The sequence below is a fragment of the Alligator mississippiensis genome, chromosome 3 (genome assembly GCF_030867095.1).
Source record: "Alligator mississippiensis isolate rAllMis1 chromosome 3, rAllMis1, whole genome shotgun sequence".
Taxonomy (NCBI): Eukaryota; Metazoa; Chordata; order Crocodylia; family Alligatoridae; genus Alligator; species Alligator mississippiensis.
In genome coordinates, this window is record NC_081826.1 from 95,551,280 (window position 1) to 95,576,072 (window position 24,793).

General features: G+C 40.4%; 1 long non-coding RNA gene across 1 annotated transcript in view; it reads left to right on the forward strand.

The window, feature by feature from the left end:
• Positions 1–3,597: 3,597 nt before the first annotated feature.
• The window catches only part of LOC132249091 (uncharacterized), a 28,587-nt gene continuing 7,391 nt past the window's right edge, over positions 3,598–24,793 (forward strand). The window contains exons 1-2 of the long non-coding RNA XR_009460486.1: positions 3,598–3,705; positions 24,318–24,380. This is a non-coding gene — a long non-coding RNA (uncharacterized LOC132249091). The remainder of the gene's footprint in view (positions 3,706–24,317; positions 24,381–24,793) is intronic.

Genomic DNA, 24,793 nt, shown 5'->3' on the forward strand with positions numbered 1-24,793 from the left:
CAGGTATTAATGTGGATATTTGCCTAAGCCATGTCCATTGATGGGTTAGGGGAAAAAAAAAATTAGTAAGTAAGTATATTCTCTTGCCTGTAAGAGGAAATGTGTGAAGGTGCTGTTACAATTCCTGTTGCGAGTTAGATAGCTTCTGAACTAAAATAGATGCCTAAGTTACCTTCTTTGAATTTCCCCTCTCCTTCCTGCATTGCAGGATGCCTGTTGTTGATTAGTTTTCCCTGTGATCTGGTTTAAGGCACCAGCTCTGCACTTGTGCATGTACTTAAAATTATGCATAATATTAGGCAAGAGATATACAGTCATTAATTAGTCCTTCAAACCCCATAGGTGTAAGCATTATTTTTCCCATTTATACAAAGGGTAGAAATTGAGCCATAGACACAGCTTTAAAGATTTTTTTCTACATACCTTGAGGTACCAGGCATGGCTCGTGAATGCTGCGATGGTGGGGCGCATGGAGCGTCCCAAAGGAGTTGGGGGTGGGGGGGCCCTCCACGTGCTAACCGGCAAGCCCAGAAGTGGACCGGAAGTACTTCCAGTCCAATTCTGGGTCTGCCGGGGAGTGTGGTGGGGGGCCCTCCCCGCACCTCTCCTGGCTTGGCAATTGCCCGTGGGGGGACCCCAGGTGCCACCCCAGACCCAGGAGGCAGCAGTCACTGAGCCAGGAAGGGATGTGTGTGTGGGGGGGGGGGGGAGGGGCAGCACACTCCCCGGCAGACCTGGACATGGACCAGAAGTGCTTCTGGCCCACTTCCAGGTCTGCTGCCCAGCATGCTGGCGAGCCCCCTGCGGTACTGTGGGACACTCAATGAGCCTCAGCATTGCAGCATTCACAGCTGCCTGCTGCTTTGAGGTATGTAGAAAAAACATTTAAAGCTGTGTCTATGTCTGAATCTCCAAATCTTTCCAGATCTTTTCGAATCCATTTGGATGATTCCTATTTGATTTGGAGAGATTAAAGGGTCCTCTTATTTGATCTGGATTTGGACATTCGGCCACCAAATCAGGCCGAATCTCCTCTGAATCAAATCAGGGACCAAAGCTTTGCACAGCCTGAATAAACACCTGATTCTTGGAGATCTGGCACATAGTAGAATATGTGTAACCCTGATAACTGGCTTTCATTCACAAAATTCCTGCCATTTTGAGCAGGGCGTGCAACAGGATAATATTTGTACAAAAAAGAGAGTGCAAATACTGCTCAGTGTCCAACACTGAACATAGGGATAGGATTATTGAGGGCATCTTACACATGATATAAGGAAGCTATATTGTGGGAATCTCCCATGCTGACACAGGTATGGATTGTGGCAATTAGCTGTGAATTTGTCTGTATCTGTCACTTTGGAGTAAAATATGGATCTTTATCGTTGCTCCTTTATTTCGTCTTGGCGAAACAACTAGTCATAAGGCATTAACAGCTCTAGTCTGGAATATGAAAGGTAAACCTGGATAGTAAAGGTTTATCTATCCTTAGGCATGGTTGTTACTCTCAGGAAGAGAAAATTTAATTAAGGATATTGTACTAGTATACTGTCCCAAAATCAAATGACTCATAATCAGTTATAAAACAAGATGACACAGATAACATCATATGATTAAAACATGTTCATCCCATAAGCACATAGTGTCTCCTAGGAAGTTAGGATCCACATAACAGCATCATTGATAGCTGTGTACTTTTTCATAAAAGGGGAAAGCAATGACTTTATTGCTACATCGACCAACTTTGTAAACTAATCTCAGTTTGTGATTTACTATCAGTGCTGTTTCAGATGTGGTAATGAAATTAAATGAAATAACTATCCAGTGGACTTAGAAACTGCAGAACATTCCAAAAACAACACAGACTGTATTTTGTCTTTACTTGTCTTTTTTTATTTGTGTTATGTTAAGGATATGTGACTTTGTAACAGACTGCACAATATTTTTCTTTAAATCTTTTCAGGATAGTCCTCTTGCTTCATTACAGTACTTCATTTTAGAATAAGTTGTTACTTAAGGAAGGAATGATGAGCAATAGCTCTTTGCAGTTTTATTTAAGCAACATGTTGTATCAATATGCAATAAACTTTATATTAATCAATCCAACTATTAATTTCTGAACTTAGGTCGCTGGGGTGGGATGCGTGCCTAATATATATATATATAGAGAGAGAGAGAGAGAGAGTAAAATTGCTTCAAAAGCTAACTCTTGGTTGTATTTCTCATAAATGTCACAGGGGTCAGAAGCATTTAAAGTAGAAAGGCAGGAGGTCGACTGAAGTTTTAGCATGCAGAAGCCATTTTGAATAATAACTTTGCAGGGGATACATTTTAGGATTGGAGCTGTGTGAGCCAAAGTATTAAAGTGAGAAAAAAGCTAACTGATCAATCTTGTATGACACTTCAAAGAACTAAGTGTATCAGCACAGCACTTGTCTAGCTGAAGTGCAGGCTGGCTGGCTAGGAGCCATAGCCTGTCTTCTGGTGAAAGATATTTTAAAAAAGAGATGCTGGAAGAGAAAAAAGATAAGGAGCTTATGGAGCACTGTAGTCTGTGGATAAGTTCAGGACATTAGGTCTTGCCTTCACTAATCCTCTGACACTGCTACATAGTATGATATGATAATTGCTATATTGAAATTTAAAAATGCAGTTATATAGTTTGTTATAGCGTTATAGTTGCATAGTTACACAATTTGAAAAGTGCCAGATGTGAAGATTTATTAGGAAAATGGACTGATTAATGGATGAAGAATAATTTTTGTTCATGAATAGTCCATGAAGAGATCATCAAACTATGAATATTTACAGAAACATTTTCCTATTTAACTGTATTTAGAATTCTCAAAACAAGACTAGTTTCTGTGTGATCCTTGGAAACGTCTCATATTATATTTCACTTTGGCTTTAGCTATTTGAAGGTGAAACTGTATGTTTTATGACATAGAGCAAGTCAGGATCAGGGTACAGATACGTAACAATTGAGTCACTACCAGATACCATTACAGGTAGTTACAATGCAATTGTTAGGTCTGCATGATTCTCCTTGACTTCATCCAGAGTCAAAATCAGGGTGATTTAGGTAACTTCTATTGCTAGAGGGTCATGCTGATGCACCAGTTACAATGTAACAGCTGTTGCTTGGTCCTGAACAGGAATTTTTTAAAGCAGTTACACACATGTTTGTCCATTTGCTTAATTTATTTCCCCATATGATTTTGACTAAAAAGCTACAGGTTGTGGAATGTAGTGGGGCTTTATCAGCTAGGTACACAGTTGTTGCCTATAACATTTAGATTTAGCTATCTAGAGAAAAAAATCTAGATTAATTTTTTTAGAATAAGTTATATAAACAAGTATTTCCCTCACTACCTGCTAACAAAATTGAACAAACCTATGCAAAATATTTCTATTTATTCTGCTTTCAGCTATTTCCAAACATACTAGGACAGAGGTCAGCAACATTTTTTGGCACAGTGCCAAAAACACCCACAGCCTTGACTAGTAAGTTATTGGTGTACAAGGGGCAGATGTCAGGGGAGTCGCAAAGGTCCTGATGCTTGTTGTGGCAGTGCACCTGCAGCTTCTTCCCCAAGGTGCACGTGCCAAGCAAAATGTGTCCACATGCCATGGTCTGGCACAGATGCTGGGAGTTGCCTACCCCTGTACTAGGGAATCGATCTTGCACTCACGAAGTCAACAAAGGTTTGTGATTATTTTAATCAGTGAACAGTCTGGACTTAGTTGAATTTTAAGGTACTGGATATGTCACACTAGTTAATATTATCTTGTCCTGCATGCTTATGCTCTATCAGGAAGACTTGTCTGTACGGTACTAAAAGTGACCCCATAGAATTATACTTGTTTTTTTCACTTGTTTTTGTTGACAACTATTCTGAAAATATGTGATTAACCATTGAGTTCTTAGTTTTGAAAGCTATACCTTGAGATGTTCCTACTTAGCCCCAATTTTGGTATACAGATCACCAGTTATGATCAATATATATCCAACCATGACAAAAATGCAGGTCCCGTGTTTTACCACAAAGAGATTTACATTACAGAGATCCCAGCTTTTTGTGTTGGAGGAACTGGCTTGCTCTAGTATGCACTGGAATTACAAAAAAAAAAAAAGAGGAATCTGAAAACAGTTTCTCAATCTTCCCTAGGGGAGTTGCAAATGTGAAGCAAGTACAGCTATAAAGCAGTGTGAAGGAGAGAAGACCCTTGCAGAATTCAGACAATCCTGGCCTAAGAAACAAAGACTTGCCAAAAAAGACAAGTCAAACAAAACAAGCCCCTCACCTCTCCCCAATTTACTTTCCCCACAAAATCCCCTCCTATATATCTGTACTTTTTTCTAGTATTTAAAGTATGCTCATTAGGGTTCAGAACCAAAATGAAACTCCACTAGAATCACTTTATTAGGAGCACTGATGATTTCTATAACTTTGTTACTGCAAGCAAAGGGCTGCAATCCAGATTCAGCTGAACTAAGTGTGTGTGTGTGTGTGTGTGTGTGTAGGGGCAGGGGTTTGGAGGGGTGTCTGTTTCCATTGACTACATTGAGAGATGGATCAGGCCTTGAATGAAGTAATCAGGAATCCCAGCTGGAACAATTAATGCTTGTTATATCCTTATTAAGTTGGAAGCAAGGAAGACTGAGACCAAAAGGTATCTCTCAACCCAGTATGTTCATTAACAGCCATTCTGGTGGCTACCTAGCATTATTGCTGTTTCATTCATTCATAACACTCAAATATGATGATAATTAGTATATGGAAAATGCTTATATACATGCTGATTTCACTTTCTCCTATTGTTTTTACATCAGTTTTCTGATGTTTCGACCAAAAATGTAAAACAGCAATTGAAAATTTGTCATGGTCTGGGCAAAATGGCTTGCTATATATCTTGTGGCTTGTCAGAATGATTGGAGAAACCACCATTTCCATTTCCAAGGGAAAAAGTTTCTGGAAAAAATTAATTACATGTATGCTGCAATTCATTGCTGCTTACATTATTTCAGGAAAAAAATTAGCTTCTGGCATTTTTATAAACAGGGCAGCAGGAAGATTCATTCACTTCCACCCTGAAAAAGGGATAGAGGTGGCCAGTTAACCATCTACGAGATTCTCACAGAACTGATGACTCCATAGACTTTTTTCAGAGTCCATATGGAATTAATGCCTCAGCATGGTGTTAAAATTTCTTTGTGAAATGGAATTTCTATCCTCTGCACAGTTCTGCTCCTAGTTGGCCTGCATCTATGGAAGAGAGAATGCACCTGGTGTTGGATTTCTCCTACAAAAAGGATCTCCTTATGCCAACGTGAGCCTTAATGCCATACAAAGGACTGCATGGGCAGATCTAGGATTTTGAAAAGAAGGGGTGGCAGTGCAGATGGAGTAGTGCATCATCACATATAACATAACACATATTTTCTCCAGGTAAAAAGAAACTAGAAGCTTTACAAATATGCTAAGGGCCTAGGGCTATATTATTCAATTTAAGATAGAAGCAAAAACAAATATAACTTTATGGAATTTTCATTAATTTTCTATATCGTATATAATGTATCAAAAACGCAACAAACTAGGCAAAAATACTCAAAAGATGTTGTTCCTTTAGTCATGTAATCATTAGAATTAAATGGACATCTCTTTTAATTTCATAAAACAAAATCAAGCCTTCTTGGGCATCTTGACTGGATGCTTCACTGGAAGCTATTTTCACATAGTGTATGACTTACTCAGTTTAGGTTAGACGCATGTCAGTGTCAGGTCCACTTGCAAATCAAGGGAGGTTGCTGTCTGCCAGCATCTCAGGGGACATTGTGAAGCTTCTGTGACTTGGCTCCTCCAGCTGAGTGCCTACCTGCACCTGAGCTCTCTAGGTGTCGGCCACAGGCAGGACAGAGGCAGGATGGGGGGACGACTCAAGAGCTGATGTGGGGAGGTGGTGCCAGTAGCATACCGTGCATCCCTGGCCTGGGTTCGGGTTGGTGGGGCACAGAGTGTCCCTCCCCTGTCCCAGTTCAGTCTGCTGATGTGGTTCCAGGAAAGGATCCCAGGCTGTCCCCCCACCCCCCTGAGCCAGCACCAAATTCTGGTCCCTTGGGTGGGGGGTACAGCCATGCTCTTGCAGCTGCATAGGAAGTGACTTCATCTCCGAACTCAGAAATGGTGTGGGGGGGGGGGGGGGAGGGAAGATCCTGTGAGCCCTTCCCAGAGCTGCTCCAGCATATGGTCCTGGGGCTCAGACAACCAGATCAGGAGAGGGACACACTGTGCCCACTGACCCTGACCTGCACCAGGAATACAGGGTGAGTTTCTGATGCTGCCTCCCCACAGCATCTTGTGAGCCCCACTCCCCTCTCCACCTCTGTCCTTCATGGGATGGATCCTTGCTGCTCCCCTCACTCTGGACAAAGCTCAGGGAGCCCCATGCTGCCCCAAGGGTGGTGGGGGGGGAGGGAGACTTCTCCCTGTGCTGGCTGCTTGCAGCTGACCGCTGCCTGGCAGATGACATGGCAGTGGAGGAGAGGTATGCCTGACAGCCAATCAGGGATGCCATGGCTGTTCATCTGCCTTCACCAATCACTGCCACACTGAAAGATGTGCAGGAGCGCCCCCCTGCCTTCTGCCTTCTTCCCTCAGTCAGTGCAGGCTTCTTTGTGTCCTTCCATACTGAAGGTTGAATTCCTTTCACTCTTGATCCAATCTATGCAGTTAGAGAAAACCACGTAGATTGGATCAATTCTGCCTCGGCCTTTCTGAATGTCTGCATTTAGCCTTTGGATATACTCGGAATCAAAAGGGGATGCGACTATGCTACTGGATCGGTCCCAACAAAGGAGTTTAAAGTATGTCTCTCCAGCACCATTCTTTGGGATTCAGTGACTCCCTAGTTGCCTTGTTTTTTGTATCACAGCAAAATACGTCGGTCCTAAGCATGGTTGTCCTTGGATCTTTACCAAGGATTTTGATTCAGTCTTTTGCTCTGGTTCAGAGTCTCAAAGTCTGCTGGTGCAGATTTTGTGAATTATTCATGTGCAGGAATTTGTTGGTCAAATTGTTGGCTTTCAATTTCTCCAAATGTCTTCAACAAAATCTGTACTCATCTTAGCTTTCAAGACCACCTGCAAGTTCACACACAACTCAAATGTTTCTCCATATGGGAAGTGGGACTAAATACCACATCCTCTTTTTCTGTAAAGAAAACCACCTCTGTTTTTATGCACTTTCAGGCTATGACTTGAACAATAAAAATGTCATCAAGCATAATGGGGACAATATACTGCCAGCGATCAGGCCCTGAAACTTGCACTGAGTCTGATGCATTGATAGATTCTGGTTCTTGTTCTGGCTTGTTGTGTGACAGTGGGCAGTCATTTCACTTTGCAATGCCATGGTTTCCCCATCTGTAAAATGAGAACACACTCATGAAGCACTTTGTGGACAACAAGGACTACATAAAAAGTACCAAGTATTACTAACAATTGAAGTTTACTCCTAGATAAAATGGCCTTAAATGTAGGTGTGTACAGTTACACAACTACAACTTGCTACTATAATTCAAAATGTCTCAGTAATTTTGGAAAATTTTTGACCATTTCCTTCTATTCACCAGATTAAAAAAAATCATCTTTTAAACATCTGGATAAAAGATTACCCAAGTGGATGCTCCACAAATTCATAAGCATCCTGTTGCTGATTGCCTGAATTAAATTGTAATGCTCTCAGACAACTCTGTCTAAAGCTATTTGGTATTCTCTGGGCTAAGTAAAAGCTGCCAAGTTATTCTGTAGGAAAGTTATTACCAACAACTTATTGGAGAGCTAAAGTAAGATTACCAATAAGAAGAAAAGAAGTTGGCCAGCCAAAAAGTAGAGGCCAGTCCATGGCTTCACTGTTCCTCCAGCCCTATTCTTGGTACCAAAAGTTGGAAACAGGGTTTGCAGAATCGGAAGATGTTTGTACTTCCCCAATCTTGGGGCTCAGGCAGCTTGATCTTACACTTAAACTGTTCCTAATGCTTTCTGGCTGCTAAAATATAAGAACAGCCGGAACACAATGTACTCTCGCTGTTCTCTCTTCCTCTACCTCTTTACCTTCACTAGTAGCTGATAGGAGGTGGTGTATAGAAGATTTATGGCCACTGTGCCAAGAAGAGGACCTCCCCAAGCCTACCGTGTATCCCTTGGGGAAGGCCAGGTCAGCTTGAATTCTGTATTGTGTATGGAGAATTACCCGTATGTCCTGTATCATCCCCAAAATCACATTTTTGTGTGGAAAAAACAAATTTATATTCAGACTTACATTTGAAATACATAGGGTGAATTTTGCCAAGAGTCTGTGACATTTTTTCCCAACAGATTAAAGGTGGTACCTAAGGAAAGAAGAGTGTGGGGTTGGAGGGATGACTTGCCAAACTCATGAAGACCCAAGATCCATAGAAACTCCTGCTGCTGTGGTCAACTTTCAGTGGTTTGAAAAGCTGGTCCCTTTATGAACTAACCTGGACTCCTCGTGTACAGCAGCATGGACAGCTATCTGAAGTAGCATTGGCTTTTCCTGCCCTGGGAGTGAACAGCCTTTCCCTTTAAGAGTGGGAGTGGAAACTCTTGATCTGGAATTAGAGTTGAAGGAATGATTTGCATAGAGCTTTGCTGTATAGATCAGAGGAAGTTTGTGTGGGAGTATGCCATATTACAGTGGCCGCTCCTCAGCTCACAATCCTTTGGCTAACTCCTTCTTCCTCCCCACTCCCAGACTAAACTATGTGTATGCTGAATTGAACATTGAGTCTGTTGGAGAGGCTGTGACCCCTTGGGCATTATAGTGGCTTGTCTTCTCCATTCCATGCCAGCACAATTGCTACCTCCATGTCTTGCTCTACTGTGGAGCACATAACTCTCTACAATTACAAAATCATCCGGGAAAAAAACCCATTTACTAGCACCTCTATAGCCTTGTGTGGTTTCCTTGATGTATATGCAATACTTCCCTTACAGGACATGAAGAGCATGTATCACACATGGGGCCTGAAAAGATATTGACCTTTGTGCTCCTCTTTTCTTCATCAAGCACACTTACAAGCCCAGGGATTTTTTTTTTTTTTTAAATAATGGCAGAGCTACAATTATAGCCATACTTGTGTGTGGCTTACTACTGACAGATATATGGGTGATCTGAAAGCTGTCAAGTTACTAAAAATATCTATTGCAGCTTACTGCGTAGTTACTGAACCTTTTTCCAACATGTTAGATAAAGAACAAGTACATTTGGTAGTAATTTCCCATAGCTAAAAATCTACACATAAAGTTTTAGGACTATGAGGGTTATGCGGTTAAGTGTTTTGGTAGATTAAAAATATTTCCCAAAATTCCATTTATGTTTCTTCTGCTCTGAAAGAAAGGAAGACATAAACTGCTGGACTTTCTTTCTTTGAATTCACTCTTACGGTTTTGGAGCTGACTTAGTTAACAGAGATAGGTCATTTAGTAATTCTGTATTAATATAAACAATGGGAATGCCTTTTCTGGGCCTGATATTACTAGTAACAACTCCACTGAAATGAATGGAGCTGTTTGGCATAAATACCTGAAATTCATTCCATGGAGCAGGTCAGTACTTGGCCACTTAAGCTTAGTTTTGCAGCTTTGAGAAGGACCTAAGTGTCATTGCACTGGGGCTGAATTTAACCCAGTTAATAGGAGAATAAAGCCCTCCAATTTTTGCTATACCATGTGCCTTTATAATACAATAAGCATACAGTATTTAAAATATTCTGATGAAACATAGAATTTATTCTTTCTCCTGAAATTGTACAGAGAATCAGAATACTGGAGAATTGCAGTTCAAGAGCTTAGATGTTTTCATGGTCATTCATTACTTTCATCTCATTATTCTTGTTCTTGTTCAGGACCTGAGCTTGTTAGACATGTACTTCATAAACTCTTTGTCTTCATTCCTCAAGGAATGAAAAGGTGCACTCCTAACAGGCTTGCTGGTTTTATTAATGTATGCAGTATATTTTTGGTAAGCTTTAGATACAATTTAGGGTGTAGCATATAAGGCAGCATACGTCTTGGGGACAGAGGAACGTGATTATTAGATGAAGGATCACAATTCACTATTTAACATCACATATTGATTATGAGACTGCTTTCCCCTTTATTCACATGAGCAGGTTCTGTTCCAGATTTGTGGCCCGCTTCTATTCTAGTCAATAGACTTTAATAGAAGAGGGAATGAGTCTATAGCTAATAATAAACCAATTCATGGGTTAATGTGAAAGTGTAAACAACTGAAATAAATGTTTAGATGCAAATACATTTGCATGTTGAAACTTGCTCTGTGTAAAGGTACCTGAACTCCCATTAATATCAGCATATGGTTAATTTTCTTGAAGGTAGGATGCAAAGAATGTATTAACAATAATCTCTTTGAAGTTGAATTGCCCAATTCACCCTGGGCTTCACTTCAGCTGAGTCACACCCACTTATGTCAGTGATTAATTTCATCTGGAGCATTTTCTTGTGGGAGCCCAAGATGTCTATCTTTCCTAAATCAATATAATATAAAGGCAACATCAGAGAACTTTGAATCAGGAATCCTACAGGACTAGCTCAGACATCTGTTGGTGTAACTTTGGTTAACTATCTGATCTAAAATTTTTACTCATCGTATTGCGACAAGAAGTCCTCTCCATATTTATTCAAGTTTCTCTGTTTTGTTGGTTTTTTTCAAATCAAATGACTTTTTTAAATACTTTGGACTGACTTCAGTTGAAGGAGATGTAACTGGTCAAAGTTGAGAATCAATTGTGATAGACAGTTTGGTTATTCGTTATTTTGGAGCGGTGATCCAGATCCTGGGTTCCAGATGAGAAGTATTTGGCACAGCTCAGGATAGGAGGTTTTTAAAGGTGACTTTAACCAGAGACGGTAAAAATAGGATTTTTTTCCAGAAAAAAAAATTGAAAAAATATTTTTCAAACTGCTTTTTTTCCTACAAAACAAACATTTTTGGAAACTTTTTTTCTCCCATTTCCCTCCCTTTCTCTTTCCCCTACTTTTCCTTTGCCCATTTTGCCACAGAAACAAGAATCAGTGGCCAGAGTGGTGGCATTAGGGATTGGACAAAAATGTTTTATTTTTCCAAATCTGAAAAAATTAAGAAAAAATAAACATTTTCTATACATATGCAATTGAATAAAAACTTTTTGTTCATCTTTTTTAATGGAAAATTGTGTTGAATTCTAGCTTCAATCCAACTTAGTTCTTTCTTTATTATGGGGGTTCTCTACATTGGGCTGGACACCTGGCAGAAATTAGAGTGGGCTTCAGGTGTCCATGACAGTAGTGAGGGATCATTGAGCATAAGAAATACATTGACTTCAGTGCCTGCTCCCTGTACCTGTACCCTATACTGGTAATTAAAGGGAGGCCAGCTATAACTTTCCGTGCATAATGGAGTATTCTCCAGGGGATGATTCAACAGTCTTTGCTTTGTATCCCTGGAGCATGATCCAAAATTTACTGCAGTCAACTGATATATTTCCATTGACTGTAAGGGGTTTGGATCACATCATTAGAGCCATGAAAAGAAGTTCCAGTGCACTCAAGGATTGGAACTTTCACTGTAAAACACATTGATTCAAACTTCAAAATGCAAAGTGAGAAGGGCCATTTTTGATCAAGCAGTCTGGTGATTCTCAGTCTTTTCTATACCATGAACTGGTGTAACAACAGAAAAATGTCTGGGAAAAAGGAGGGAAGTCCCTCCTTCAGGATAGGAAACCACTGTCAAGTCTACTTAACAAAAGTCATCCTATTTTAGGCAGGAATTCCTGCATTTTTATCAATAACTTGTGACTAAACTTGGAGAAACCATGAACTAGCTGAACAGGTCAAAATAGCTGGACAGAACTGTGACAAATAAACCTGTAATTAAAAAAAATAAATCACTGTTTAAAGTTGTTTCATCATATTGATAAAATGAAGTAACACCCTCAGAGATACGGTGATAATGAAAGCTTTCAGAAATGTACCAACAAGTACAGTTTTATAAGTATTTTTATGGAGAGATATTTATCTGCTGACAAAGGACAGTTGATAAATGGTTGCAGCTTGAGAAAAACAAAACTGGGTACAGTTTATAATTGCCAGCTAGACATTTAAAAAAATATTATAACACCAGTATGCACACAGAAGAAAAATATTAAAATTATAATGTATATGTATATGTTTATGTATATATGAGCCAAGTCCTTTTATGTCTTAATTGTAGATTGTGTCACAAGATTAAACAGCATGATTTAGTAAAACTAAAATGAAACAGCTGTTTGGAAGACCATGGCACTGAGATAAATTATTACAGGCTGTATCTGCATTTAAAGAATGTTTCCTGCATCAAAGTTTTAATTACTTCAACTCAAATGAGAGCCTCACAAACATTTGTAAACTGGAAGCTGAAAGAAATGGCAAATTATAGTGAATGGTTACCATAGTCAAGGCGGTATCATAGGGTTGATAACTCCCAGGTTTTAGCTGTTCATAACTTTCTGAAATGTTTTTTGAACTAAAATATTCCAGGCTGGGTCCTTGCCTTAAGGTGGTTTTTGTTTTGTTCTTTTCTTGAAAGCCTGAGCAAAAATTATTCAGCCCTTTTTGAATGTGAGGAGAGGGTAGGAAGGAATCAATTACACCTTTTTTATCATGCAATAAACTTCTGCATTCTGCAGCTGAAGCAAGTTGGGGGTTGAAAGTTGAAATATTTTATGGAAATAGTTTTCGTAAAGGAGCAGTGTCTTTCCTTGTTCCAGAATAAATTGGTTTTAGTACAGTCACATACCTTTAAAGATCACAAAGTTAAGATGCAGAAAAAATTAGTCCCAGTGAGCACCCAAAAGTTGAGGCATCCAGAATTAGTGCATAGTTTTAAAAATTAGCATCAATGATTTGTTGAAAGTTATATCATCAATCTGAGTTACAACTAGGAGCTGGAACTCAGATTTCTGAAAAATACATTCAAAGTTGTGTTCGCTTAGGGTTTCTGTTGAGTTGAGGCTGCTCATTTATGCCTATCCTTGTCAGGTACTTGATCAACAAATGAAAAAACATGTCAATGGAGTGTATATTTATACACTGGCCATTTCGTCCTATATTGTAAATGGCCATATGTACAGACAATCTGTTTGACTTTGCTAGGGCAGCACAGTTAAGCAAAGGGACAAGTAACATTAAAAAGGCATCCATCTACATACATGGAGTCCTGTAATATACATTTATGTCTATCTTTTCCTAAAATAATTTACTAAATTTTGACACAACAACTGACACAAAACTTTTGCTGATTTTTCAACAGCCCATCAGATTTTTGGTTTGAAAGCTGAAATTGCTCATAGAAGCAATATGTAGAACTATTTCAGAGGAAATTGCTTTTGATTTCAATGGCATAACAAAAATCCTGGCTGTTGCAGAGCAAGGGATGAAGGTCTTATCTCTGATTCCTAACCTGTAATTTAACTTTCCTGCTCCTGGCTTATTGAGGTCTGATTGCCTGCAGAAGGCGTACCTTTCTAAGGGCATAGACTGAATTTACATTTATTGCATGAATGGCACCTTGACAGTGCTCTGCACCCGTGCCCTGACAGAAGTGCATGGCTGCAGAGCACTTTAAAATTGCCCGATCACATGGCAAATTAACCCTCATTACATGAGGGTTCATATGAAAGTGCTCCAAAGTGAAACACCTTCATTAACTTCTGTCTGATTGGGCAGATGCAGTCCAGCCTTGCCCCTGGTTCTTTCTGTATGATGGGAGGAGGGAGAAGGGAGGGGAGGGAACTTGGGCTGGGGTTTGCCCAGCCTTTGTTGGAGAGGGGACAGATAGTATGACAGGGGGCCAGGTTAAGGCCGGGTCTCTACATTGGCCCACCTTCCTGTCTATGTGGGGCAGTCTGCCCCATCTCTCCTGCCATGACTTGCTGTTTGATAAATTGGTGTAAAATGCAGGAAGCTGTCCATTTTAATGCCCTGATGCCAGGGGTGTTGTACATGGCTCCATACCATCCCTACACCATGTCCCGTGCCTCACAGATGGCATCATAAGCTGATCATAACTCTAGCCCAAGGCCAAGCCAACTCTGCCCCTTGCTGGGCCTCACATTCTACTCACACACCGCCTACTCTCACAGGGCCTCATTCACCCTGTCCCCTCTCACAGGGCCTCTTACATACTGTTCCTCTCAACCCACCCTGCTCCTCTTGAGCGATGCCCCAGGCCATCAGGCTTACCTGCTCTCACGCTGGCCAGTGCACGGGCAGCACCTTCGGGTCGCTCGAGCGATCCCTACTCTATGAGGCACGACCTTATGCTCTGCCCTGGGCGGAGCTCAGCCTCTAACCCCTCGCTGGGCAACTTGCTCCTATTGTCCCTCACATTGGGGTTGGCTCATGTGCTGCCCTTCAGGTTGCCCCTGAAACACTACTCAGCACATCCCCGGTACAGCCCTTCAGGTCACCCTATGCAACTCTCCTATGTACCCACCAACACCCAGTCCTTCAGGCCCAAATGGCACATCCTAATCTGGGTGGGCCACACACTTCTGTCCCACTTGCTGGAGCCACTTTCTGGGGCCTCTAGGGTCTTACAGCCCTGCGCGATTCAGGTGCCTCTCTCTAGGTATGCCTGGCTCTCCCACTGTCTGTTCCCACTCATAATTACCCACTGAGTAGTGGGGGCTGGGGTTATAAGGTGCCCCTACCTGATTTTCACTGGGGAGGCAACTGGCATGGCATTTGGGGAACTGCCCAACCATGGGTATTCCCAACAGGCCATCCTTCCCCAGCAGGGTGCAGTTTCAAGTCATACCCAGGACCAGGAGCCCCCTGCCATCCCCATAGCTCCTGTCCTTACCTCCAAGATGTTCTGAGCAGCAGCTCAGCCAGGTGATGTTATTCCAGCTGCCAGCAGCAGGCTGCTGCCTCGGTCCTGAGAAACAGTATCTAAAATGGAGGCAACTCAGCCTTCTCCTCCCATCCCAGGGCTGTCCTGCAGTCATGTGACTGCCTCATTAGGGATAGACCACACCTGCAGGCTGCCCTGCTGCCTGCTCTCAAGCCTTATGTGGAAGGCACAGATGCCCTGCCACCGGTGGATTGGAGCCCTTCTCCTCAGTGGTTCCAATCCACCTGCCCCCATTCCAGTGCAGGCTGGGCAAGCCCAAGCTCCGTCCCCTTCTTTTTCCCCTCTCCAGTTGTGCAGATAGAACTAGAGCTGGGGGAGGGGGTGAAGCTAGGGGAGGGAAGTTGCAGACATGCATCTCCTCAGTTGGATTGGCTCCAAAATGGAGCACAATTCTCCACCCACCCAACCCAACAGAGAACGTTTGCTGGGTCAGGAGGGTCAGTTTAACTCATGGTGCTTTCTGTGAAATGGCATAGGTTAGACAGGGGAGCTACATATCTGTCAGCACCCTAAATGTACCTCATTTCAAGAAATATCATTCAGTTTAGTTCCAACACTAGCTATACCTTCCTCCTTGTGTATTTGAGATTCCCTCATCTTTTTATTGTTGTCATTTCTTTAAATCAGAATAAAAAAGCACAAAGCTTGGATAAGTGAATAGGAGTTTGGGATGTTCAGTCTTTCCCAGCTAAATAGTTGTTCTAATAAAAGATATAACCAAAAAACCCACCCTTTTTTGCATATTTCCTGGACCATTATAGCTACAACAACATTCCAACCAACAACAGCCTTCTCAGGAAGGTATTCCTTACCACACAGAAAATTAGGCCCCATGCCTTTCAGATCTGATGCACAAAAGTAGAAGCATAAAAAATTAGTGGATGACTTTAGGAAGATGGACTAAAAGTATACCACATGACTCCCTATCTGCAGATGGATGCCTTTTTAACGTAATTTTACATCTAAATAAATAAATGCACTTTTCTAAGTTTTGACTACTTACTCTCCCCCTCCCTCCATGAAAGTGCATAATTGTCATTTTGTATATTAGGACTATTTTAAATCTGTTTTGTGTTGCAGTCAAGGAACAGTTTAAGACTATTTGTTAGTGTCCATGGGGATGCAGTTTAACTATCTTTTTTCCATCCCTGTTTTTATTTGATCTTTTGTAAAGACAGTGGTAAAAGCACAAAAACAAAGAAAGAGTCTTAAAATAAAGTATAATTGTTTTAAGAAAAAAACACATTGTTAATATATATTAACCATGTGATCTAGTGGCTGCCTACAGATTCATCGGGGGTGGGGGATGGTCAGCAAGAAATAGGGGGTACAATGTTTACCAGGGCGCCCATTGGGATAACTAGAAATAATGGCTACAGACTGAAAGTGAACAAGTTCAGACTGGACATCAGGAAACAATTCTTTACAGTGAGGGTTGACAAAATACAGAATACGCTTCCAAGGGAGGTGGTGCTGTCCCCATCCTTGGAGGTACTTAAAAGGAGATTGGAAAGACACCGGGCTGGGGTCATCTGAAATATCATCTGACTCCAGCACTCTTTCCTGCTCAGGGCAGGAGGTCAGACTCGATGATCTAATAGGTCCCTTCCAACCCTAACATCTATGAAACTATCTTATTCTATGAAAAGATGGGCTATTGTGATGAATAAATAAGACTATACAATTAAAAAGAGACCTAAGCCATTTTTAAAGTAACAACTTTTGGTGTTGAGCAAATATATCAAGATGCACTGACTACATAACATTGACAAAGTTTAAGTTCCAGTACAGGTTTCCCTCACTTTATGTGGGTTCTGTATGTGTAAATTCACTCAAGCAATAGTGCTTTTTATACCAAAAAAATGTTATATGCGAGGTAAATTCACTCTTATGCGATTGGTGTGGTGGAAGCCCACAGTCAGCTGCTTTGTGTGGTGCATTGTGGGAGTGATGCCATAGGTGGAGGAAGAAAAAAATTATTGCGGGGGCTGTGGGGGGAGCTGAGAACAGTGGTGGTGCCCAGGTCAGGCTGCAGCGCCGGCCCCTGCAGCTAGGCCTAGTGCGGCGCACTGGGAGCTGTAAACCATGAAGCTGCCCGGCAGCAGTGCCTGTGGCCGCTGCTCAGGGCAGCTGGTGCCCGTGTTTCTGGAGTTGCAGCTGTGCTTGTGTATACCGTCTGCTGTTGGTGAGAATAAAAATTGTCTTGTAAAAGCGGTAGAAATGGGCCTGGGGGTCAATACGTCGAGGTCTTGGAATGTATCCCTACTTGTTACATTATAAAGTGGGTTCCCTTTATGCAAATTTGAGTTATGCACCTGTTTCCAGGAATGCATGTACAGCATAAAGTGAGGGAAACCTGTACTGCAAACACTTGCTTATGAGAAATGTAATGCATACGGGTAGTTCTACTGAAGTCATATACTAGTCCAGTGGTTCTCAGCTGCAATGGACTCAAGGAACCCTTTACTATATTCAAGGCTCCCATCAGAAAATGTCATCTCTTAATTTTTTTCTCTTTTTTGACTATGGAAAAATAATAGAGCAGTTGTATTGCAAAGAATTCAGAAAGATCACAGCAGGTCAGAATGTATTTGACAGTATGAATTCCTATTTGAAACCTCTGCATTTGCCTTCTGTATAATGTTTGAATACCTAACAGTGATAATATTGTGGGCACCCCATGGCACCCTTGAAAGGTTCTCAAGGCACCACAAGGTGGCATGACAGCCTGGTTGAGAATCACTGCACCAGTGCTTGGAAGGTTGGAGTCTAAAAATGAACAACCCTGATATACAGGGGTGCTTACTGCCTCTATTTCAACTCTGATTGCTGAAGGATTTGGCATTAAAACATGAATTAAATTCTCACCAGAGTCCTATGAGCTGAGTAATTATTATTATACACATGTAGAATAATGTGAGGCGCATCGTATGTTTTTATGCATGAGGAGAAATACAAGATTGTAGTTATGACAAGTGAAATGAGGTAGTGTTGTTAAATTACTTGCCTGTTAAATTACTTTTTATTTAATTTTAAAATGTTCACTTTTTATATCCTGATGAGAATTCTTATTTGATTCTTTTGAATAATCATACTTAGAATTTGTGTTTTACAGTCTCTCTCTTTACGTTTCTTTCCATTTTTTCTCCAATAAATATTTTTTAAAAGTATTTTCCTTCTTTTTTATATTTTACAGTTTTTTCCAATTGGGAAAAATCTGAGAGGAAGTGGGATTTTTCCTACTTTTTCAAAGCAGTAAATTTCAAAACTTTTGATAAATTACAATTATTAACAGAAACATTTAACCGAACATACAAATGCATTTGTATATTTTTTTGATGAAACTTCATTTTTGATGAGGAAAAACATTAATTGAAAAAATGTTTACCAGCCCTACTGCCTGTGTCACACAATGAATTGGTGACAGATCCAGGAATTAAACACAGGAAATCTGGTTCCAAGTAACTTCAAGTAGGCCACATTCCTGTTTCTTTCTTTTCCATATGAGATGGGTTTTACTGAATTGTTCTTAGCAAGAGTGTTTTGTTTTGAGATGTATCTCTAAGGACAAAATCTGGCATTTGGAATGACTGCAAAATATATATAACTGACCTTTTTTAGGTTGAGAACATACAAAACTTACTAAGAGAACTGGATTTTTTCTTCTTTTTTTCTATTTGCCATACTAATGTGTAAGCTGTCAATATATAATTTAAAAAATAACTGCCACTTTTAATAAACAGAGAAAACATTTGCATGTACACAAACAAGATAGAATGGTTAAGGGAAAGGTTGTGTTTTTATAAGCATATTTAGATGAGTATGCAAAAAGAATAGTTCATCTCAATAGTCTTAATATATTTGTCTCTGTCCTCCACACAGTCTAATATATTGCTGAACAGAAGATGATTTTTGGATGATTATACTCTAATGTAGAAGTTGAAAGGATCCAGTGTCATTCTTGTAATGTATTGAAGAAACACCCCTAAATTTACTGCTACACTTTTACTAATAAAACACATTTTCTTTCTGGCTGATACAGATTCTAGAAATGCAGCTTCATTTTAAAGAAGCTACTATGCTGGATAATAACAGGAGAGAAGAAAGAGCTGGGTGAACTCAGTGGCAGTTTTGAAAAGTTTTAAAAAAGTATGTATTAGTTTGGACTGAAAACACAAATGTTAAGCATAGAAAAAATTAATTGCAAGGCAGATGAAATATATTGTTCTGACAAAATTGGTGTTTTCTTTCAATTTCAACCCTTTTTAAATGGGTATTTCAAAATAAAAAAGGTGGTTAGCACCAACAAATTTGGGCATTTTCTTTAAAAATGTCAATCTGAATGTTTTCCATTTTTAAACCTTTAAAAATGAAACATCTGTTAAAACTGGCATATATTTGCAAAACATTTCAATGTTGCCAAACTTACATTTTTCTCTGAAAATGTGTAGTGCAAAAAAAAGTGCTTAACCGTAGGAACACAGGCTTCTTTCCCCCCTTTTATTAAAAAAATGTTTCCAGAAGAAATTTGGGGAACTGCAGACCCATACTTATTACATCTGTACTTGGTCAGCTAGTTGAAACGCTGGAATAATATAACATCTGGGGGAACATGATAGAATAGGCTCTTACTAGAATGGTTTTTCAAAGGAAAATCCTATCTCACTACTACTCTTTTTAGAATGATATGAATATGTCAGTAAAGTAGCAGATAAAGGAGAACCAGCTGATTATAACTTATTTAGACTTTGAAGAGGCCTTTAGTGAGGTTCCTTACAGGAGACTATCAAAGAACTTAAATGGTCATTTGTTAAAGACAAAGAATTGTTATGGATCAACCACTGGCATAGACACAGGAAGCAAAGTATAGGAATAAGTGATCATTATGGCCAAAGGTTAACAACTGGTGCTATTAAAATTCCATATCAAGTCTGGTGTTTAATGTATATGAATGATCTAGAGATGGAGTTGAACACTAAAGCAGCCGGTCTGAAGATGGCACAAGGTCATTTTATCTTGGTTGAGGTAAGAAAAGACCATGAGGAAATTGATAGGGACCTAAACGCACTAGATCAGGGGTTGGCAACCTCCAGCCTACAGGCTGCATCTGGCTTTTAGAGCAATTTGATTTGGCCCACATGTGTGAGGCTTCAGCAGCTGGATTAACTTAGTTTGGTCCAGAGGCAGGCAGGTACATGGAGGATGGGTGCAAGGACCCAGCCATTGCCACCACCACTTTTCCCAGCAGTGTGGAGACAGTGTCTGCAGCCAATGCTTTTCCCCACAGTGGCGGGGAGGGGAGAAGAGGGGCTACACTTCTACAATACTTGCTTTTCCCTGTCACTACAGGCACTCTCCTCATGCTGAATGGGGAAAAACCTCATCGTTGATTCAAGAAAATATGTTAGTATATGTAAAGAACAGGATTGAGAATAACATGACAAAATGATGTAATTATTTAAAGCAGTGTTATGGTCTTAATTAATTAATGGTGTGCCATTAATTAAGGGATGGGTTTCCTACAGCAGTAGAGTTTGGGAAAAAATATCCCTTCCATCCCTTCATCTTATTCTTCTCCATCCCCCTCTGCCACAACACTTTTCTTCAGTACTGAACACAGAAAGCTCACAAAGGTGCATTTTGATTCCTGCTTCATTTAACTTTGCTGAAGGAGTTCTGCTAAAAGGAACCTGTGAATGGGATTACATGTATCCAAGCACGGACCAGAAATTTCTTCAGCCAATCAGATCACTGCTTCCATCTGCATCATTTTGTAACCTAGAACAGGGTTTCTCAATTGGTGGGACGCGCCCCACTGGTGGGATGTGAAGGCCCTGTAGGTGGAACTTGGGTCATGGCGGTGGGACCAGGATTTTTTGACCTTACGTAGGTGGGACATAAGGTGCAGAAGGTTGAGAGCCGCTGACCTAGAATACTCACAAGCAGCAAGTTCTGTAGGATGGGGGTCCCTTTCTATGTAAAAGTACAGCCTCAGTGACTGAAAATATTCTTACTGGCCAAGAGTCTCAACTGCTAAATTATGTCAATTAGATATAGCTTTATCTATACATCAAGAATTATAAAATTAACTGTACTTCTGCTGTGTTTGCAGAACTATTGCTTATGTATAGAATCATATGAATTCATGAATTAGGTCATCTTTGCTCCATTCATATGTACAGAGAACACCTTACATCACTGACTTTGCTCATGTAAGTTATATGGTTTTGTTTCTGTTTCTTGAGGGGATGAGCATAGAAGTTATAATCAGGCTCCTTTTACCCACCATTTATACAATACATTCAAACTTCCCTTTCCAAGATTGTGGAGGCTTCTGTTATATTTGCGTTCCACAAACATTTGAGCCAGTAAAACTTGATAGCATAAACACTCAAAGAAAGCAAATAGAAAAAGGCACAAACATAGCTGAAGAAAGTTTGTTTAAAAAGGTGAACAAATATTTGCAGAACAGTTTTTGCAGTATTCAACCAGTTCTGTTGGTACAGAGATAGCTCTATCTGTATCTATACAGCACTTTTCACCCAAAGAATTCCAAAGTCCATTTTACAGAACTAACAGGCTGATCTATAACCCCTACACATAGGTAAGTTCATCCTCCACTGAAATGTGCACACCGATATCCTGAACAGCAACTGTATAACAACTCACAGCAACACCTCTACAATTTTGACAGCTGTGAATATCATATCAAACTGAAGTGTGAGAGTAATTGGGATGGACAGAAATGAACTATGAGAAATGAAACTGGCCAGTTCACTTGAATTACCATTTCTACTTTAATGAAGAGACACATGAGACAACAGGGGATGGAAATTTGGTCTTATGTGTCACTCTACAGGATGACAGTTCTGTGAAGAACCAGAATGGTTTCTGAATGGCAAATTAGTTAGGCAGATAAGTGCCGTGTCCTAAGTCATGAGCTCCATATCATATAGTACCTGTGTTTCTCAGAAGTCTTATATCCACGGATCTTTTCCAGTCCTGTCATTGAATTTATGATACCTGAGGGAAGTGTAGCATACACCAGGGAGCTATAACAACACAGCATGTGCAGTGAGATCAGTAAGTATTATCCATCTTATCTTTTCTGCCATTCAGGTAGATTTGTCATAGATATAGCCTAAATCAAAATAGATTCCATTTGCTGGTTTTCAGGATTTGTACAGTATCTTGTTTTACATCTTGATTGACTTTTCATTTTGAGCCTTTTTCTTCACAGCTGCTCACAATTTCTTACTGTAAGTTGTCACAGATGTAGACTTTTACTCACACGCTTGCAAAGTGAATCAGTGGCAACATCTGTTCCCCCTAGAGGCATGGGTGCACCAGCCCCAAACCACCCACATAGTCAATGCATATAAAAGTTGGTATTTCCTGACCTGTACTCTTGGAACAAGATTCACCAGGGAGAACGTACAAATGTGAACATTATCAGTCCTTGCTTCTATCCTTTAGTATATATGGGTCATGATCCCCCTTGTCAATATAAAGACAAATTAAAAAAAAAATGGCACATGTGTTAAGTCTGTATCTGGAAATTCACATTCAGGCCTAGGACTCCTTGTCTGGTTATTGCAGGTATGTATGAAATGGCTTGCATGGAACAGGTTTCCGAATGTTATGTAAAGAATATTATGTGCTAAGAATATTCCATAAGCTAAATTCTATCTCCTTGGGGTTTATTGAACTTGCATATACATACCTAAGAGCACTGTATGAACATATGTGTATTCTATGTGTGACTGAAAGCAGATCTTTTCCATATTGTGTTAACTTGCAATGGCAGCTGCAGTCTGGCAAATAAAACTTTGTGTTTAAGGAGCTGGAAGTGATGATAAAAGAGAGAAGGCCAAGGAGAGAAACAGAAGTGAGATGCAGATTAAGCGTGCATTTCAGTAATAAAATTGAGAGAAAAGAATATGGCTGAGAGAAAAGAATATGGTTTGTCTTTCATTAACTATGTGTTTTCCTTTACAGATTAGTTCTGAAGACTATCTGGTTCACACTTATCTGGCTGAAATGGCAAAAGGGGAGGCAGGCCAAAGGATACCAACAAAATAGGGGGACTGGAGGAACTGATTTGATATGATACTCATTGAAATCAATGGGAAGATTTTCGTTTACTTTTTTATGGATGTTGGGTCAGTCCTCGGAAGATACACAAGGGTATAGACTGGCAAAGTGGAGACTAAGGGCTTGTCTATGTTACCAGCAGGCTACAACTGCCACAGAGAAACCACTGTAGCACATAAACACTTGGGTGATTCTGGCAGCAACATGCAGCTTCTGGTGACTCCATGTGACTCTGCTACAGTGGCTACGTTGGCAGGGTGTGGAGTGTGCCCTGGAGTACATCAGCTGTTAAAGGTACTGTAGCAGCCGACAGAAAGTGTGGGTGCTTCTACCCTCCATTTTTGTCGGCTACTGGATGGTGGCAGAAGCCTTCTGTTGCTTATGAAGCTGGTGTTGTTCTGCATGGAAAGGGGTTCTGCTGCTGAAAGGAAGGTGGAAATGTGGATGCACTCACAGTTTTGTGGCAGAAGTTGAGCACATGTAGTGGAAACTAGGATTGGTAGAACAAAGTAACTGTCTACAAGTATTTGGAAGGTGTAAACACTATAGATAGAGGAATTATGTAGGGTAGGGATGGCAAGCAGTTAGGCGTGAAAAGGAAAATTTAGGCTGACTTCCTGACTGTGACATAAATCAGGTTATGGAAGAGTTTCCTAATGGCAGTTGTAGAAGTCCTGTCGCTTATGACTTTAAAAGAGGACTGGACATAACATGAGGCAATGTGCTATACAGAACACTCCAGCTCTGGAAGGGAATGGATTGGATTGTCTAGCAGGCCTTTCCTGATTCTAATTTTATAGTGCTGTGATTCTATTTATATAAATAACTCTATTCCATATCAGTCACATGCTTCCAGACCATGGTTGTTTCTGGGGTTGACAATTCTATCTAATTTTACATAAAGATATGAATGAAATATATAAGGCCCGATTTTTAGGTCCTGTATATCAGGGTATCCCATTGACTTCAATACTAAATGTAGAGGTTAAATTCAGTCATGAAGGTGTGTGTATGTCTGTGAGTTTGTAATCTTACTTTAAGGACCACATGTATTGCTCTGGGGTAATTTTAGCTACTTTTTCTGCTTTACATCAGCTGCAGATCTGACCCATATATTTTAGGGACATTGGACTGGAAGGGACTTTCTGGGACAATGAATCTGTCATGTCATGCAGTCTCCTCCTAAATCGATTAAACTTGGTGAAGTGTGATGTTGATTGCTTTCTTTTTTTTTTCTTTTGATAGTTTCTTCCTCGGAGAGAAATGGGAAACACCAAACCCTTTTGGACTCCAAGTGACAGAGAACAGGTGCCCCTTCTTACATATGAACAATAGCAAACAGAATGACTCAACCTCTATTGCTATAAACCAGCACCATGGCAAGGGTGGTGCCAACTGTGCATTGGCACTGGGCACTCTTGCACAACCCCAGGAGCTGACTTGGGGGTGCTAATAAGAAGCAATTGGAAGCAGCTGGAAGTTACTGCTGCCCCTGGCCACATCCCTGCACTGCTGGTACAGAGACAGCTCTATCTGTATCTATACAGTACAGCTCATACAAATAATTCAAAAGTCCACTTTACAAAACTAACAGGCTGGTCTATAACACCTGCAAGGAGGTTAGTTCAATTTCCACTAAAGTGCACACATCTGTGCATTCAGTGAATAGCAGCTGTCTACCAACTCATAGCAATATCCCTACAGTATTGACAGTATATGAA